Consider the following 13,199-nt stretch of genomic DNA (forward strand, 5'->3'; position numbering starts at 1 on the left):
TTTCACTAAATTCTTTTAAAATTGGATATTTTATGTCTGTATTGCTTACAAGTGATACTTTTTTTGGTGAGAATGCAAGAACAAATAAAAGCTCCATAAATTAAAGTTGGCAAGAAATTATATTCTCGTTGAATCCTTTATCCAAGTGTAAGCAAAACAATGTTTACATGTAAGTTTCATCATGACTAGACTACATGCACATAGAAGCCAGTGACTTCACATTATTTCTCAAAAGTATCCCATAATGCAAAACACACACATCCTTTTTGTACATGTATGTTATTACACATTATGGAAAGGGTTACTACCCAGACTGGTATTCAGGTCGCATCAATGAAAGCCAGACCCAGGAAAATATAAAATAACTTTCTACAACATCTTTAATCTGCATTTAAGCATTTTAATAATAAGATGTTACATATTTTACCTTGTATATGGGATTGCTTAGTATTACCTTATTTTCTTTACTGCATTACTTAATTAAACCTCTGTACCTTCCTGGGATCTTGCTTGTACTGATGAGAAATCAATAAAGATGGAAACCAGTCTGGGTAGTAACCCTCCCTTCCCATAATGCATAGCAATATACAAGTCTGAAAGGATGTGTGTTTTGCATTCTGGGATGCTAAGGCAATTAATATGAATTCCTTGGCAACTTTCATTTATAACCAAGTGAAAAAACTTTTCTACAAATAAAAGCTACAGATTTGTATTTTATCTACATTCCCTATGCCTCTCACACACACAATTTTTGAGCAACAACAGGAACTGAATTAAAAAACAGTAGTGCACATGCTTAGATTAGAATCCCTCTATATATAGTCATGTGTTTGTGGCTTAAAACTAATGGGCTGAAATTAAAACTAATTAAATTATAACAGCTAAATTTATTTAATACAATTGAGGCTAACAATTTTCCAAACTTTTCCCCAGTTGTTCGATTAAGATTAGGTCTATGAAGTAAGGCTTCAACACCTTCTTTATATAAATGTTCATGTTTATATATGAATCTATGTAGCAGCTTAGCGTTATTCCACTGGATCCTGTTAGCATTTTCGATTCCACATTCTGCAAGGCCAGATTTGTGAGGTTTTGATAAAATGGATGTGGTCTTGATGTTCAGAAATACGTTTATTTATAGATCTTCCTGTTTGTCCATAGTAAGACAATTTACATGAACATGAAACTGCTTGTTCATATTGATGTTATATGCCAAGTAGCCTCATTGAAAGTGTTGGATTCTGATTATGTAGAGATTGGAGTAATTATTATTTGCTTCAGAATCCAACATGATCTTCCATCACAAAGGCTAGACTTGTAAATATTATTTAATGTAAACAACTTATTTTACAATTTAATATTCATATAACTACTTTAATTTTGTCTAATATCTAATTATTTAATCAAAGATATATGTATTAATAGTGATAAGACTGTATTAAATATTATTAAGCTATTTTAATTATTACTATGTTAATATTATAAGAACTTGTATTTGATAATTTAACTGCACATTAATTGAAATCTAAATATTCTTATTTTGTTCCTGGTTGTAGAAGTTTAGCGTTATGCAACACCTCGATTTTATTATATTTTGTTTGGTTGTCATGGAAACGTATGTAAGTGAACGAGCATGTTTTTGGAACAGAACGTGGGGAGAAAGCTGAAAGTTTACTAAAAAGGAATTAGTTAAAGAGATCACGAGAAGAATTTTGGCGGGAAAAACTGATATAAAAAGCGAGGAACGCTGGAAAAGAGGGATGATTAGAGATTTATTAGAGAGGGATTGGCATTAGGTTGGAATTGGAGCATTCGGCATTTGAAAATCACAGTGCGATAATAGCGAGTCGGTAAGTCACTCAAGCAGCTAAATAAAGTCTACTAGTTGAGAAGCGGTTAGCTTATAAGTTTCGGAATAACAAATAAAGCTACGGAAGATAGCTAAGCGATATGGATAGACTCACGATTACTTGAGTTGAGATTTAATTTCAGGGCCGACCTTTCAAGGACACACGGAAACTAGAAGCATAGCACGAAGTAACTAGAGAATAATTAGAGGCAACAGAGTTGTGTTTAATGATAGCGGTGTCAAGAATTACAGTACCTAAAGGATTAAATTGAATGCCGGAGGAATGAACAACTGTGCATATAAAACCTCAAGTTAAGGAATTATTGTGTGTTGCCTTATTTCATTACTGATCAGTAGTACTTTATGCAACAACGTTTGTTTATGTGTGTAGTGACCGACGATTAATTCAGTTATTGCTTAGAAGATTTATTTTAATGAGTGCCATATACCGTTTAAGTGTTTACAGTTATAAAAAGTGTTTGTGTGTAAGTTAAAGAAGAAAAAAGATTATCGGTAAGATTATTCCAACCTTTAATAATTCTATACAGAGAAGTGTGCGAGTTTCATCCTAGAAATTCCGTATACTAACAGTAACCGTTGCGGAGAATTAACTGAAGAAGTGTAAAATTAAAAGTGTTTGTTTGTAAAGAGGTGTTACTGAAATTTTTATTGTATTTAAAACTTAAAGAACTATGAGATATTGATGTGAATGATCATTAAGGAACTTTATTAAATAGCTAAAAGGAACTGTGAGAAGACTGTATTACAGATAACAGAATTACCATTGTCTGAGTTTGCATGACTTTATTATTAGAAAGGCTGAAGTGTTTATAATAACTTATTTAGTATTTTGATCTTAAGTGTATAATTTGTGATTTTAAAATTAAATGTTTGTTTTTGTTTATCTAAAGTTGTATTTTGCATGAATCTCTTTAACTGCACCATTCATAAAATATTCAAACCAATGCGGGTAAATTAAGTAAGTCAAATATACTCGGCCAATATATATTAAGGAGAAATAGTTGAGGGTTGATTTATTTTCAATTTTTGAACTAATTCAGATATAGAGTGGCGCAGTCTATAAATATAAATTTCTCTATATTTGTATTAGAAATCAACTAGCAACTATTTTTTTAGGTTAAGAACATCGTGATAACTAAATGTTGGATCCAAAGTACAGATTAAGAAGAAGTAGGATCCAACAAAAGTGTCTTTTGGAGAAGGTGGCAAGCTGCAAATTTGGTTGAATTTATAGGTAGCAATGAGTTGATCTGATTTTCCCTTTCAGTAGTTTCCGACTGTAGGTGACTTTGTAGGCATTGCAAACACAAAGTACTCCTGGTGAGATTTTTTACAGGGTATTTCACCATTGCCTTCCCCCCCCCCCCCAATTTTTATCCAGGCTTACGACTGGCATATGGCTGGGTTGTATTCCTGACTATAATCCGCATGTGTTCACAGGTCGGTTTGCCTGTTCTGAGGGAAGAAAAATCCAAGTTTCCAGGTACCCCCCCGCCAGAGACCAGCTAACTCACCTTTAGTTGAAAGAGACCAGATAGAGGTTTCTCACATCACAGACAGGAATCGAACCCAGGTCCTTCTGACCAAAGGGCTTCATCTATACTGACTGAGCTACGCACATGTTCAGAGATGACTTTAATACATGGTATAGGAGTCCTGTGAGTTTCTTCTTGTCTGGGTCAATTTATAGGAGAGTGGTTGATTATTTTTTGGGTTCTTATTGGATTATATCCATTTAGTAAGGCTGCTTCTTTGACAATTTCCAATTCCTGTTTCAGAGATTCTTTGGAAGAACAATTTTTGTGTGCTCTAGATACTAAAGATTTTATGATGCCATATTTTTGAGATAGATGGTGAGCTGATCTATTGTGGATGTAACAATCTGAAAAAGTTGGTTTTTGGTAGACAGAAGTGGAAATGGATCAATCTTGTTTATACTGGATGTGTACATCAAGAAAGGAAATACTGTTTCATGATTCTTTTTCTAATGTGAACTTAAGAGGATGTAGGGTGTTGATTTTTTGTAGAAATACATAGAGTTCTGGTTCTATATGGCTCCAAACTGCAAAAACATTAATGTACCATAGCCACATTGTTGGTTTTGGATCAAGAGTGAAAATTTAGCGCTGAAATGGGTAGGTGTTCTACCTATTTCAGCGCTAAACCATCTGAAGAAAGAGCATTGCCAGTTTGATTCTAGTCGCTGACCAGAGGAACTTTTCCTAAACCTTTTTTTTTTTTTTTTTTTTTTTTGCCAGCCTGGTTGGTCAAGTGGTTAGCGTATCCGCTCTCCAGCCAAACGGCTGTGGATTCTAATCCTACCGTGGGCATGGATGTTTGTAATTGTCTGTGAAAATACTAGTGATAGTGGTCAGAGGTAGATGGCATTGGTGTAGATGCGGGTCATTGTAGTTGGTGGATTGAGTGGTGGAGACAGACTTGTAGAGCAAGTGCCCTCCCTCGATGAGGCCATGGACTCCCTGGAGGTGTCACGTAATAATAACAATAATACTAATAAAATTTTCAAGTTAGAATTTCTATAGTCTCTTCGTGAGGGATATTTGTGAAGAGAGAGAGAGAGAGATAATGTCAACTTTACAAACATGTCTATATCTGCCAGTTTAATCTATTTTATTCTTGTATGAAATTCTATGGAATTTTTTTTATTGAAGAAGCTGAGTGGCCAGTGAGGGGACGGAGAAGGTTAGGACAGAAATCTTGATATTTTATATGTGCGACTGCCTATAGAATCCACAACGTTTTGAAGTGGACAGTTACTTTTATATGATTTTGGTGAACCATATATTCTAGGTGGTCTTGCATGGTATGTTTTGAGTCTTTTGTTGGTTTCTTGATCCATGGATGTTGTTTCATCCAATAACTTGAGTTTTTTGAATCGACTTTTGGTAGAATCATTAAGCTGAGTATGTATTGAGATCACGAAGCAATAAATTATTTTCTGATTGTATGAGTTATCATTTAAAACTACAGTTGTATTACCTTTGTCAGCTTTGGTGATAACTCTGTTTTTATTTCATTTTAAAGAATTCAAGACTTTTAATTCTGATGGTTGGGTATCATAGATCACTTTGGCTATTTCAAAACATACGGCTATTAGCTTCAATACTAGACAGATGAGTGGTGTTCTTTTTAATGTTGTGTATGAAATCTACAGAGGGAATACGTTAGGGAAAAATCGCAAACTTATGACATCGTGCTAGTGCATTCAACTCACCTTCAGTAAGAGGCTGGCCAGATAAGTTTACAAACCATTTGTCAGCAAGTGACTTAATTGTATTTTTTTTAGATCGTTCTAACAATGTGAAGTATTTTTTATTGAAATTTGCAATACTTTTTTCAAATGCATTATTGCCTGCATTTTTTGAAGTATTACTAACCATGTGTAATAAGTCTTGATTTCATGTATTCGACAGATTTAATCCAATAATGACCAAAAAATTGCCCTATAAATCAACCCAGACAAGAAGCCCACAGAACTCCTATATCATATATTAAAGGCATCTTTGAAAGTGTGACAAAAATTATGAGAAAACATCAACTCATTGCTAACTACAAACCCATCAAAACATCAACCAAATACACAACTTGCTACATTCTCCAAAAGACAAACTCTCACTAATGATGCTACCTGGCTTATACCAAGTACCATATTAGTGTAAATTGTCTTACTATGGACAAATAAGAAGTTCTATAAATAAACCTGCTTAAGGGTCAAAGCTGTATAACTGAGAGGAGACCTCCACAGAGCCTTTAAAGGAATGAGGAGAACCGACCAATGCTTCTGACCAAATGTCCAATCCTCACCTTCTCATGGTGAAGGATATTGAATGAACAAGGATGAGCTAGAAATTTGGGATTTAGCTGACCAAATTATATTCTTATTGGCTTAAACCACAATATAAAATGATGGTACAACATGACACAATTTCATGTTCGCTGGGGTTTGCTCAGTTAAACAAGGACTCCTATTGTTTTCACCAGGGAACCATGGCAAACAGCAAAAAGTCAGCTACAGGAACAAATCCTAAAACACACTCCAACTGAAAATCACCAAAGTTTGGTACTATCAACATAAGAAACCTCAATGACAAAGAAATGGAGCTGGCTGAGGAATTGGATAAAAACCAGATTGATATAATAGGGGTGACTGAAAAAAAAAAAAAAAAAAAAAATGAAGAGAGCTTTCTGAGCAATAAATACAAAATGTTATAATTGCTTGTCATTCAAGAAGATTAGCCTGGTCTTTAGTGTTGAATGCTACAGCTACTCATTTTTCCTCATTGCACTGCCTGAATAATTTCAGACATACAGAAATATTTTGGGAAAATGGAGAAAAGAGCAAAGCTAATAAAAATGGCAAATACTTCTCTGGCAAATACTTGTTGGATTTCTGCTCAGGACATGGAATAGTTATCACTAACATCATGTTCTAACATAAATATGTACATAAATTCACGTGGAGAGAAGAGGCAAGGAATAAGAAAATTCACACTGACTATGTTATTGTTGATAGTGATGTTTTCTCACTGGTGCAGGACAATAGTGTACAGAGGATTTGAAATTTGAAGTGATCACCATTTGGTCTTGACTAGGATAAAATTGAATTTTATATTGAAAAGAAGAACATGAAAGAAAGAGTTTTAAAGCAAATAAAAGTTGAGCAGCTCTCAGATGTGAATTGTAGACTAAAACACACAAACATTATTCAAGAAAAAATGAGTGTGAGAACAGGAACCAAAGCTTGGAGATTCAGTGGCAAATCCTGAAGAAAACATTCAGCTAGAGAGGCATGTGATGAGGTTGTCTGCAAGGATAAAAAAATCAGAACTCCATGGTGGATACAGGAAATTAAAGAGGCAGTGAAGGAAAAGAACAAAGCACATCGAAAGTTCTTAGCGAATAAGTCAGCTTTTATTATTATTAGGGTATCTCCATGGTGTCGCTAGACTCATCTAGAGAGACCCAAACTATCAAAACAATATCTATTATATCTCTTCTTGAATTAATTTACAGATTAAAAGCTCACAACTGAGTCAGGCAATGCATTCCATTCATTCCCCACTCTCCAGGTGAAAAACCTCATTCTTAACACCCTTGTTAACCACACTTTTCCTTAATTTCCAGGGATGACCTCTTGTTTTTCCATCACTATCACATAGCTGAAATATTTCCCCTGCATCAATCTTATAAAAACCTTTTAATAATTTAAATGTTTCTATTATATCTCCTCTTCTCCGTCTATCAACCAACCTCTGCAATCCACAAGCTCTCAATCTATCAATGTAGGAAGCATTTTTTTTACATCACTCACCAACTTGGTCACTCTCCTCTGAACCCTCTCCACAACCTCCTCATCTCCAAGGAATCCAGGTGACCAGACCTGAGCACAGTAATCCAGATGTGGATGTATCAATGCTTTATAAAGGAGAGAATAATAACCTCTTTATCTCTGGATGTTAGTGTGTTCTTCAATAACCAAATAATCCTATGTGCAATCTTGGACACCTTAGCAATGTGTGTCCTCTGAACTTCATCTCCCTATCCATCAACACCCCCAAGTCTCTAGCCTCATCAATCTCTTGGAGTACTGTTCCATCAATGTGGTACACAGCTGGTAATCTTTTAATCCCAAAATGCACAACTTTACACTTTTCCACAATGAACTGACATCCATTACCTTTTGCCCATTTTGCCAGCTTATTTAAATCATTCTGCAAACTCTCAACATCAGCTTGATTTTTTTTTTATTGCGTCAACCAACTTTGCATCATCAGCAAACAACTGAATATCTCCCTTCAAGCTATTTCCTATATCATTTATGTACAAATTAAACAATAACGAACCAAGCATAGAGCCATGAGACACACTGCTAGCCACCTTCCTCATCCTGGACTCTGCTCCTCCATTTTCTAGTATCTCTCCAAAAGCCATTCTCTTATCTATATCACCAGTTTAGTATCCATCCCCATCTGCTCCAATTTGCACAACAGTATTCAATGGGGGTATCCTGTCAAAAGCCTTATCAAAATCCAGAAGTGCCACTGTGTAGCCATTTCCTTTGTCCAACTCAGATGTCATTCTATTATAAAAAGTTAACAAATTGGTAAGGAAGGATCGGCGTTTAACAAAACTATGTTGGCCCTATAGAGTATCATATTATGACACACCCATTCTTTGAATTCTGTCTTACCAACTTTTCCAATATTTTTACCACCACACCCGAGATGGTGATTGGTCTTTAATAACTACTGCAGTCTTAGAGCCACCTTTATGCAAAGGAACTACTTTGCCTTCCTTCCAAACCCTAGGGACTATATCAGAGTTCAAACTTATAGTTAAATAACCAATTAAGAGGCATCGCCAATTCCTTTGCACATTCACGCAACACCCAAGCTGATATTCCATCTAAACCTACAGCAGTTTTTGCATTTAAATTCTGCAATATACTAAGTACCTCTGATTTATTAACTTCGATTCTCATATTAGTTATTGCTACAGGTACAGAGATATCCTCACTTGGGTGACACACTTTTGAAAAGTGATCACTCAGTAACTCGACTGTTGCATCTGAATTACATTATAAGCTTGTGCTCTTAGAGAATACAGACAAACGTGAGAAAGCTAAACACTGTGAAAGTAGCTAAAAGTCATTTCTATGTTCTTACCAAAGTCATGGGAAGACTTGGGTAAGAACATAAAAAATAAATATCAAGAAGGTGACAAGATATTCTGGAGGCTGTTGAAAAAGGTCAGCAATGGAGGAAAGAGTGCTGTAAAAGAAATTAGAGATGAGAAAGGTGACATGAAAACTGGAGAAAAAGATATCCTTGATGTATAGAGTAATTAGTTTGAAAAATTGCTAAATGAAACAAAGCAGTGATGACAGCATAGTGATAAAAAACACTGACCAGGCATGCAAGTAGAAAAAGCCATCAAAATCCTGAAATGTGGAAAACAGCTGGAGTAGATGATATTCGACCAGAAATGCTCAAGTATGAAGGCATAAGTCTTACAGTGGCTACACTGCATAGTTCAGAAGAGCTGGACAGAGAGACGAATTCCAAATGATTGGAGTAGAGCTCTCGTAGTACCCATATACAAAAATGAAAATAAAACTGAATTTGAGAATTACAGATCTCTTACTTCCTCCACCTCCGACAGTATATCCTCACCAAGCATAAATTCTGTATCCGATCTTTGTTTTCCAAATTTTAAAACCTTACATTTTGCAACATTGAACTCACATTCCCATTTCTGTGCCCAATCACTCAATTCATTCAAGTCTTCTTGTAAGGACACAACATCTTTCCTACGCTTCATGGTTCATCCCAACTTTGCATCATCTGCAAACAACTGAATCTCCATCCAAATCTTCACCAATATCATTAATATACAAGTTAAACAGAATGGCCCTAAAACAGACTCCTGAGGCACACCACTAGTAACTTTCTTTTTCTTGGATATCGCTCCCCCATACTTTACAATGTCTTTACAATTTTGGCTATGTGTCCATTAAATTTCAGATCCTTATTCACTATCACCACCAGATCTCTTACTTCCTCCACCTCTAACAGTATATCCTCACCAAGCATAAATTCTGTATCCCATCTTTGTTTTCCAAATTTTAAAACCTTACATTTTGCAACATTGAACTCGCATTCCCATTTCTGTGCCCAATCACTCAATTCATTCAAGTCTTCTTGTAAGGACACAACATCTTTCCTACTCTTCATGGTTCGTCCCAACTTTGCATCATCTGCAAACAACTAAATATCCCCATCCAAATCTTCACCAATATCATTAATATACAAGTTAAACAGCAATGGCCCTAAAACAGACCCCTGAGGCACACCACTAGTAACTTTCTTTTTCCTGGATATCGCTCCCCATGCACAAATTGTTGATACCTATCAGATAGCCAATCTCCAATCCAATGCACCAATCTAATATCCAACCCCATCCACTCCAGTTTGACTATCAACTTATCATGTGGTAATCTATCAAAAGCCTTTGCAAAATCTAAATATATTACTGTGTATGCTTCTCCTCTGTCCATGGAAGCATTCACCTCATTGTAATAAGTAAGTAGATTACTAAAACATGACCTCCCCTTTAGCAAATCCAAGCTTTCCATCAAAGATAATACCATTGTTATCAACCCAATTTTGGATCCTAGTTCTCACAAGCTTTTCCAACAACTTAACTACAACACCTGACACACAGATAGGCATATAATTTGATGCTTGAGTTCTATCACCTCCTTTATGAAGTGACACAATCTTGCCCTCCTTCCACTCCTTAGGAACTTGACCAAGTGCAAGACTCGTATTAAAAAAATATGTCAAGGCAGGTGTCAACTCCCTGGCACATTCTTTCAGAATACGTGGTGATATATTATCAAGTCCCACAGCCTTATTTACATCTAGTTTGCTCAACTCCTCATACATCTCTTGCTCACTTACAGTCAGTCTCTCCTCTCCATCATCAACTGCTCTCAATCCTTCCATGAAGTCACATTCACAAGATTGAAAGATCGTTATGAACTGCTCATTAAGTATCTCCACCACACATTCTGCAACAGTTGTCTTTATACCATTTTCTCCAATCAATGTCATCCTTCCATGATCATTCTTTCTTTCTTTTGCTGGCTACATATCGAAAGAACTCCTTAGGATTCTTTTTGGCTTCATTAGCTAACTGTTCATACCTCTCTTTAGCTACCCTCATAAACCAAGTCACCCGCCTTGCTTGGTCTTTGTAGTCCTCATGGAATTGCTAATTTCCATTTCTCTTATGCTGCTTCTATAATGCTATTTATCTCTGTATCATCACATGCTTAATCTCTTTATTCATCCATTTCACACCTATCTACCTTATTTAACCATCTCACCCTTGGAATACATTTAGACATTGCATCTACTAGATAGTTTTTGAAAATCCCCCAAGCTGCATTTGTCTCTTTTCTAGCCAACTCCTCACTCCATGCTACACTTGCTAGCTGTCTTCTGAGCTCTTCATAATTCCCCCTCCCCCTTGTAGTTTCACATATACCCTTTTCTTACAGAGATCCTCACACTGCTGACAACTACCCAGGTAATCACCTCATGGTTACTCTCAACCATTGGTGGGTGATTTGACACTTCATTTATAATTACATCCTCTGATGAGATGATCACATCTAAGACCCTCAATCCTCGTGTACTCTCTGTTACATACTGTCTGAGGTAGTTATCCCTCAAAAACTCAAGAAACTCATTTTCTTTACTTCCAGTTGCGATCTCATCATTCCAGTCTATATTGCCATAATTAAAATCACCCATAATGATCACTCTTTTCTTGTTTGCTTGGTTAATTTGATAATATATTTCACAGTCGCTACCATCCACATTTCCTGGTCTATAACAACATCCAACGAAGTATTTCATTCCATTCACCTCTATCTCACACCATACTGCCTCAAAACCACTGGCACTATCTCCCTCTTGCATCTCTACTTTGTACGAACATAACTCTTTCTCTATCATCAATAGCATCTCCCCCCCTCCCTTTTTACCCCTTCTATCTTCACGAAACACATCATATCCTTCCATCTCTATTCCTATTAGGATGTTGAACTCATCTAACCATGTCTCACTTATTCCAACAATTTTTGGGTGAACAGACTCAATTAGTGCAATCATTTCATCTGCCATGTTTCTTGCACTTCTAGCATTCGTATATAAACACAACAGCTCATTACTTTATCTACAGCTAGTTCCACTGATAACACTCATTCGATGCGATCTCTCCATGCTCGACTGGGACCATTTCCCTTTCTTCTTATTTATTTTAGAACCCTCTTCAATTCCAATTACTTCCTCTTGATCCCAGGTGATCCCATTCCTTTCCTGTCTACACATGCTCTCATCTCCTCTTGGAGCATCCACCTTTCTCATGCTGTGTACCCCTGCCCGCCCTGAGCCTCCCCGTTTCCCTGCTCCTCTTGCACCCCCATTCTCTCATTTTTTATACTCATACCACTCACTTCCCCATTCATATCCACTTCTTCAATCTCTCCTGCTCTTCCACATCACTCCCCTCTCGATCTGATGCGACTCACACCATAACCACTCAAATGCAGTCCATCGCTCCCATACAGTTCACTTTGTCCTTCAAACTCATTCCACACATTAAAAAATTGTACTCCCCTTTCCTCACACATTTCAGCCAAAATACCATCCACAATCCTTGCTCTCTGTCTCATCTCATCAGTCATATCTAGGCAACATGCTTACTACCTTTCCTGTCACACTATTCTCTTTTATCCGTCTAAGCAGCCACCTGATATCCATTCTGACGTGCTCTTTGTCCTCTACCAAGTCATTTGTACCTATTAAAACCATCAACTGTTAATTCCATGTGAATAATCCATTAAGTTAAAATTTGTACTGAATTTCTCACAGCTATTTGTATTGCAACTGCTTTCACTGTTTATCAAAAAAGAACTAATTTTTGTATGATGAATATACCTTTAAACTGTTTCCTAAACAATCCTCTATGTTCAGTTTAGGTAGATTCAAACTTACTTGATCCAATATTAAACCACTTGAAGTTTATTTATGTGCCCGATTCTAAGTTTTATACTTGGAAACATTTGAGAAAAATCTAGTAACCACCAAGCAAGGGTGAGCTGAGTCAATGACTCATCCTCCATGTGATCCAATCAACTTCCAGATCTTCTGTCATTAGCTTCTCAACTAAGTGCTCATGTGTTTCATCTGTTGTTTGCATAAAATTTTCCAGAAGTTTACACATTATAGTGTTTTCTGTATTTAATATAAATAAGTAAATATAAATAGAGAAAAAACAAAAATAATGATGAATAAATATATAAACCAAAGAACTGTCAAAGTCGAAAACCATGAAATACAGGTTACTTCACCTATATATTTGGGCTAATTGTTATCCTTTGAGGATTGCCAAAGAAAAGAGCCTGAACGAAGAATTTCACTTGGATGGATGGCTTATGGGAAAATGAGAGACATATTTCAGAAGCGATATCCCTATGAGTCTAAAAAGGAAAGCTTTCAACTAGTGCATATCTCCTGCCCTAACATATGTGGGAGAAGCATGGACTTTAACAGAAGCCCTAAACAAAAAGCTGAGAACACAACATCACATGAAGAGAAGCATGCTAAAAATAACATTTAAGAGATAGGAAGACAAATACCTGAATAAGATCTTAAATAGGTGGTGTTACAGATATTGTAAAATACATTAAACAGGCTAAGTGGAGGGGCTGGTCATATTGCCAGGTGCAATGACAAGA

At 36.1% G+C, this 13,199-nt stretch overlaps 1 protein-coding gene across 1 annotated transcript in view; it reads right to left on the minus strand.

Moving 5' to 3' along the window:
- Positions 1-13,199, minus strand: part of LOC150103256 (DNA topoisomerase I, mitochondrial-like) — a 364,529-nt gene that overhangs the window by 97,399 nt on the left and 253,931 nt on the right. The gene's annotated exons all lie outside the window — the stretch shown is intronic.

The sequence above is a fragment of the Typopeltis vanoorti genome, chromosome 9 (assembly GCF_054136105.1).
Source record: "Typopeltis vanoorti isolate ZY-2024b chromosome 9, IOZ_Tvanoo_1.0, whole genome shotgun sequence".
NCBI lineage: Eukaryota > Metazoa > Arthropoda > Arachnida > Uropygi > Thelyphonidae > Typopeltis > Typopeltis vanoorti.